General features: G+C 32.2%; 1 long non-coding RNA gene across 2 annotated transcripts; it reads right to left on the reverse strand.

The window, feature by feature from the left end:
* Positions 1 to 755: 755 nt before the first annotated feature.
* LOC149494274 (uncharacterized) lies at positions 756 to 4729 on the reverse strand. 2 transcript variants are annotated; one of them, XR_016322009.1, is made up of 2 exons: positions 4574 to 4729; positions 756 to 1017 (listed from the first exon to the last, which is right to left on the reverse strand). It is a non-coding gene; the product is annotated as an uncharacterized LOC149494274 (long non-coding RNA). The 2 variants fall into 2 exon arrangements; XR_016322010.1 differs by having other exon boundaries at positions 756 to 1065.
* Between the last annotated feature and the right edge of the window lie 2882 nt (positions 4730 to 7611).

The following is a 7611-nucleotide window of genomic DNA, read 5'->3' on the forward strand; positions in this document are numbered from 1 at the left end:
TATATGCAAATAGACAACTTAATAGTCTCTCTTTCTTAATTTCTTGAAAATGTTTTGTGACAACTATATTTATGCATGATTCCCTCTTTTGCAACTAACCAATATTATTGAGCTAAATCACTTTCTTGTTGGATTTCGAATCCAAAGTTTTCTGTTGAGAATCAAAACAATGAGCGTCATCAAAAGCTAAAAGGTTACATATAACTAAATATTATAATTAAAGTTATCAATGTTATTCTCTGTCTTTAAATATTTTTTTCTAAATATTAGTTTTTGACCCTTTAAAAAAAATATAATAATGGAATTCATATTCTAAAATTGAATTTTTCTGAAAATATAAATCTCCTCTACTAATTAAATATTGAAATCTTTCTTTTCTAAATTGCACTTTTTTTAATTTTTGCAATTAAAAATCCAGCAAGAGTAATACATGTTTTTTAATGGTGGTGCATAAATTGAGTAAATGAAAAGTAAAATTGCATTTCAGTGCATGGTATTAACAATTCTCTGCAAAGACTAATTGTAACCAAATATTTTCCTATTACAAGACACTATAATGAAAAAGCATGGTTGAAATTTTCAACCAACATAAAGGTAAAATATAATATAACTATTATATATATATATGTCACGACCCGTTTCCGTGGGTCGAACCGGCACTAGGGCCTAGGTAAGCTTAAGACCCTCGAGGCCCGTAGTGAGCCTAAAACACTAGAATCTATTATCTCAATATAAATTTCAACATTCAGCCCATATGACTATGAAAAATAAACCTTAAGATTTTATTATATCTCAGCCCAAGTTTATCTTCTACAACATTCCACAGTTCGGGCTCGATTTACAATACATCACATCTCTAATATGGCTTTACAGAATTATTTCGTCTATGTTAATACACGACTAAATGTACGTAAATCCTACAACTGCGGAGTCACTAACTATTTGGTATATATAGCTTTTTATACATATAATTACATAGTAAAATAATTATAGAACTAGGAAAATTTTCTTCTGGCCCTGCAGCGAAGGAACATAACTTAACCGAATTAAAGAGAAACTTACTTCCTGAAAAATTAAACAAGATATTTGAGCCTTCTAAGAAGTAATACTTATTGCATAACACACGCATTCACACAAATGTATAAATATATCAATCTAGTCATCCGACTAGTTATATGCTCACGCAGCCAGTCACACAAATGGCGTATCACCAGCACTCACAATTATTAACATCTTCAAATAATTACATCACGTGGAAATTGGTCTGTGGCGTCACCGAAACCCCTGATGAGCCGTCCTCCCACATGGCCCATCCTCTCACGTGTGCACCAGGGAGCCGATCCCCCATTCTGGTTGACCGATCTAATCCTCACTTGACCAGCCCTCTCATTATTTTTCCATTCTCTCTTTTCTTTTCCATACCAACAGAAGGCAACCTGGTCATCTCCATCAAATCTAGATCATCAGGCGCTCACAACAAGAGACCACCCTACGGGCTGCGATCAAATCTAGATTATCAGGTGCGCCCAATAAAGAAACCAACCTGTGGTTTTCCATATCATACAGATCATAACGGTAGGTGCAGACGGGAGCGCCGATCTCCCATTTACCCGGCTAACGGTAATCATAATTAGGATCCATATAACGGTAACGGTCTCACAAACCCATGGTGACCCACTTCATCCCAATTCCACATAAACAAAGCATAGCATTATCACAACACAATTAATAAAATATAGCAATTAAATGCAAGCATATTAATTAATTAAACATCGTAATGCAATGCACAATTAGACATCCATACTCAAATGCAAATAAATAAATAAATAAATAAAATTAACAATAAACAACAACGATGAAATAAATAAATAATTGAATAATTAAATGAATAATAATGATAATAATAAAATAATTAGAGCACTTTATTTATTATATATCAAGTTATAGAATTAATCTAAATAAACTAATTAATTATGTGTGGCCTAGGTTCTACTGAAATTTTGGCAGCATTTCCCCTAAAAATTGGACTATCCACCTGTTTAGATAACACAATATTATTATATATTTATCAATTAATACACACAGGCCATCCGTCGGACAATCAATCAGCTTTATTCCCATCCTCCTTTCAAAACAACCATGTCAACATGCACCAATTAATTTACAAATTATAATAACCTCCAAGCATGTTCCAACGATATTATTAATTGTTCTCTAACTAATTATCAAATAAATGTACAATTTATAAACAAAACTTGTATCAATAAGTTAAATTCAGCCATCCTCATTTGATAGTTACCTAGCCTTTAAATATTAGAGAACTCTTTATCAAACCTTCATTTCTTCATCCTTACTTAAAGGTGACAATCACATATTTATACCTTTATCAAATTTTAATTTAGCCACTAAGAACAAATGCTTCAATTAAACTAAAATTTAATGAATATATCTACTAAGTAATTCAACTCGCCCTTAAATATATAGCAATTCCTATGATTAGTTTATCTAAATGTCCTCAATTATTCAAAATAGTTGTTGTTCGTCAAAATAAATGAGTCCTTCTCCACCTAGTTCATATATAATATATGAATTAATTCATTCAAATTCAATTTAATTAACTAATAATTACTAAGTTTAGAATTTCTACCGAAAATAGGAAATTGGTCTTAGAACGTACCAATTGAAATTTGGGCGACGATTCCACAATCCTCGCGAAGAGAGGAAAATTCTATCCCTTGGTGCCTCGCCAGAGGCTCACTAGCCGGTCACTGGAACGCCGCCGCCGCCACCGTCTACGGTGGCCGGAAGATCAATAATGCCCAGAAATTCGTCACGATCATACCATTCGACTCGAAATTCACCAAGGATTCCATTTCCGGCGTTAGTTTAGTGAGATCAATCCTCTAGTTGGTCGAAACGAGCTTGATAGCCGCCCCTCACCGACGTTCATGGTGGTTCTAGTTCCTTCCACCAAAACTGTCGTTTCTTGGATGGAAATTGTTCACACAAGACGGAGGAATCAATCGGAGCTCACCTTGAAGCTTCACGTTGCCAGAATTGCCTGGTATCGCCGAAGATCGAAGAACGAGAACTGTCGATGGGGATAGTCTCGTTCACGCCACTGGAGGCTCTGCTAGCGGGGAAGGAGGTCGGAAAATGGACCAGAGGCTCCAGGGAAGGCGATCGCCACCTCGCTCTCGTCAAGCAGTGGCCGGAAATGAGAAGGAAAGGGAGGAGGAGGAGGCTGTTGTGCCCCTAGAAGAAGAAGAAGAGAGGAAGAAAAGAAGAAATTAAGTTGGTTTCTAGATCATTCCGATTCGATTCGAATCGGTTTGGTCTGATTCAACGATTTGGCTCGATTTTTCTCGGTTTGCAGGTTTTTCATTTGGTTTTCAGGTAATTCGTGTGGTTTTCTAAAAATCAATTTGATTTCTGGGTCCGGTTCGATTTATTTTAGTTAGGTTCGGTAATATTTCCTTGATTTTTTAAGATATTTAATTTATATAGTATTTACATACATATACATACATTCGTAATCAATTTGTAGCTGGAGTTCTATTTTATTTCATCGAAAATTTTAAGTGTTCTTAAATCGAAAACTTCGATAATATATTTTGGGTTTGGGCCCAGCTTAAAAATTTGGGCTCGAATTGAGATTGTATTACATGTACAGCCCACATGGTCAAAATTTCCGATTTTTGATTTAATAAAAATTCAAAGGTTTCGAAAATAAAAATTCGGGGTATTTCAATATATATATATATATATATATATATATCATGAACTACAAAGAATAAATCAAATTCCAGGTTACTTACCAATAACTTCTACAAATAGAAAAATAAGTTCCCATCTTTTGTCATTTAGCATTTCTCAAAACGAATATTTTTTTCGCAAAGTAAAATAAAAAATTATTTCTTTTTTCGGTAATCAATGTATATATCTAATAGTCTAAACAGAAAGATAATTTTTCAAAAGCTATCCCAAGTAACTCTAATCTGCACCCACAAAATTAATTTTCAAATTCCATAAATATGTCCTAATATCTCCACAAAATTCTATTTTAAATCTATTACCTATTGCCAGAATCCTCCTCTATTTATCTCATTCAAACATATCTTCACCTAATGCTTCTCATTCTATGCTACTGAACTGTGCAGCTCTTCTAATTCCTATTCAAACCTTTCCTCTTTTTAACTACAGTCCATAATTAAGTCCATAATTAGAGAATTCAGAAACTACTTACCCTGTTTTTTCCAGAGAAAAGAAAAAGGTGACGTTTTTCTTGAATTAGAGCTTTCAAAGAAATACTATACAAAGTGTTTGTTTTCTTGTTTAAATTAACTACACGCCTACATTGTTGACTTCTAATTAGAATTAGTATTTCTTTGAAAGCTCTAATTCAACGTCCCTTTTTCTTTTGCTTTCTCACAAACAAACCAAAAAGACCAAAATCAAAAACTTCAACCCACTAACCCAGGAAATAAAAATTAAAGAGTCCATGAATTCAATTTTCAATACTTTAGTAAACATTACTTTTTGCAGGTTTGATAGTCTAACAACCGAAACTAACCTTAATGCCTAAGTCTGCTGAAAGCGTGCGAACTCGCCGAAATCCACAGCTGCCATGGTAAGCATCATTTCTAGCTTCATCTTTTCCAAACAAAGCTAGCTAAATCGTATACCCATGACCAAGAGAAAAAAGGAGTGTTAGACAAAAAGAGAGAAAATAAAGTAAAAGAGAGAAAAAAAAAAAAAATGAAACTGTTCGTTTATTGCTTTAGCTAAGGACGTGTCCATCATTCAACAAACCAAATTTACATGATTGACACGTGGGTATCATGCAAAATAGATGAAAAAAATAAAACAACAATGATTTGGAATCAAACGCTGGTTCATCGATTATACAGCTAACATGCTAACCAACCCTTCCAATGTACACTTTAGACTTAAATTCAAAAATTTCAAGCTAGAATAGTAAAGTATAAAATAAAACAACAATTATTTTTGTTATAAATAATAGAAAAAAGAGAAAATATAAAGAAAAAAAAAAGTAGAGAGGATATAGAGAGCATAATTCTTATTATTTGTGTAATATCTTCGATTTAATAGTTTTAGAAATTCTAGTTATCTTGTTAATTACATTATCCAGATAGCTAGAATAATTGAGATTATTTTAATTTTAATATGTAAAATTATTAATTTTAATTTTAATATATAAAACTATTAATTGGAAGTTATAAATGCAAATTAAAGTTAAGTTATATTATGAGAATCAAATAGAAAGAAGGTTAAATGTACTTGAGCTTGGACGATGAGAAATTAGCATGTGAAGCTCCTTAAGCTAGCACCTTGATTTATCATTTAATAGATTAATAATTAAACACCTAAGATATATGATTAGGGTTTAATTGGGCCTAAACTAAAGAAATCAAAAATATTTATGTGCAATTGTATGAAAAGAGAAACAAATGAAGGATTAAGGTGCAAAACGGCAACTAAAGGACATAGGAGGAATTACCATGAAAGGTTTTGATTGTCACCTATTTATGATGATTCATAAGGCATCTCTTGCTCATTTTTTGCTAATGGTCGAAGCTCCATGAAAAGAGAGAGAAACTCTTAAGGACAAGCTAAAAGTGCATGAAAGCTTAAAAATTTTCAAGTGATTCCTAAGAAAAGGTTAATTATCTTCTCTTCATTTTTTCCTTTCCATGGTTTTATTTTTAATTTTCATAAACTATGATATGAGGTGCTTGCTTATTGCTACTGATTTGGGGGAGATGATGTGATTATAAGTGCTTTTAAGGTGATTAAGGATGGTTAAGCATGAGTTTGATGTCATGATTGCATAGTTGACCAAATTGGGTAATTTTAACCATTTGATTGATCTTCTATGGATTAGAAATTCTGTTATATGAAAGTTAATTATATTAATTAAGTGTTAGAAGAGTTATTATTCATAAATTAGTGGTGAAGGTAAGTTAAGAATGCTTAAGGAGGTAAAGTATTGCTTAAGTTATTACATTTGAGCATCTTGAAATTCAATCAGTAAGATTGACTTAGTTAAATAGATAAATGAACTCCAAAAATTATGAAATTTTATAGAAACATATGTTAGAATGTTGGAAAGGTTGTGGTAAAAGGGCAAGTACAATGGAGAAAAGGAAATAAAGTTATAGCTAGGTTTATATAGGTTGCTCACTAAAAATCAGACTGAGATTAAGGTACTGCCATTGAGCTATTTGGCTATGCAAATGAGATTTGAAATTCATGAAATTTATATGAAGGTAGCCTGAGATGTGAGGAAGATGCTGTTAAAATTTAGGATAAATGGATTTAAGAAACTAAAGTTATAGCCAAAGGAATGCAGGCTACTCATGTGATTAAAATGTTGTATTCTATTCATTAATAATGAATTGAGCATACTTTTGATATATTATTAAGTCCCATTATTTTAGTTGTTTCTTTTATGATTCTAGGATGAGATTAAGTATTATAAATGAAGTAGTTCATGCCTAAATTAAGGACAAATGATAATTGATCACTCATGGTGAAATTAAGGAAAAAGCATGAATACTACTACATTCTAATGCTTAAATTTACATCCTTATGATAGTATGTGTATGTTTAATGTGTAGCATGGAGTTAATATGAATATTTATTTCATGCTACAATTTTGGAGAGGAGAGAATTAGAAGATAATCCAATAAGCAGAGGAGAAAGGCTAGGGGAGCCTTCCAATTCAAGTTAGTGCAATACTCATTTCTTACTTGTTTAAAGTCAAAATATATATGATTTCATAAGTGATTTATGATCAACAAGGAAATATTGAAATAAAAGTTCTATGGATTTGAAAGTAAAAAAGCATGATTCGATACCTTATGATTTTTAATAATTTTTAAAAGTTAAATTGAAAGTTGTTTATATGAGAAAGGAGGATGTTGGCCAATCGATATCTGTAGTATGAGGGGCGACCGTAAATGAATGTTTTTAGTAGAGTTTGTGGAAATGGATTATTATCCAATGTGTTTTCAGTTATGTTTAATATATGAAATGATTTATAGTCTCACAATAGCTGATAGACATGGTTATTGCCTGTCCATATCACTTCATTTGTTGAAGTTGATATTGTGATTGATATGAAAATGAATGATAAGCAAATGATATTGTTCCCTCTTGAATGAGGTTGATATTGTCCCTCTTCTGTTGAGGTATAAATCACAGATTGAGGTTGAGATAGCTTTGTCTTGATGAACTCATAAGACATTGATGGCCTTTCAGATTGAGTCTATTTAAGCTGTTGATACTTGTCACAACTTGAAATCGTGGGTCAGACCATTACTAGGGCCTAGGTAAGCTTAATGCCTCCGAGGCCCGTAGGAAGCCTAAATGACATTGACCAATCTTGGCAACAGGATTCCTAAGAACAGTAAGCCCATATTGTTTCATATATAAATCTAATAATCACATAATCCTAGCCAAATTTCAACATCTCGAATTAATTCATAATTCGGGCCTATTTACAATACATAACATCTATAGTATAGGTAGACGCTCAATTTTTGCCCCAAAAGAACTCGGTGATGATAACCGTTTTTATGATAAAAT

The sequence above is a fragment of the Jatropha curcas genome, chromosome 8 (assembly GCF_041381405.1).
Source record: "Jatropha curcas cultivar XTBG-Jc1 chromosome 8, XTBG_Jcur_1.0, whole genome shotgun sequence".
NCBI classification, from domain to species: Eukaryota; Viridiplantae; Streptophyta; class Magnoliopsida; order Malpighiales; family Euphorbiaceae; genus Jatropha; species Jatropha curcas.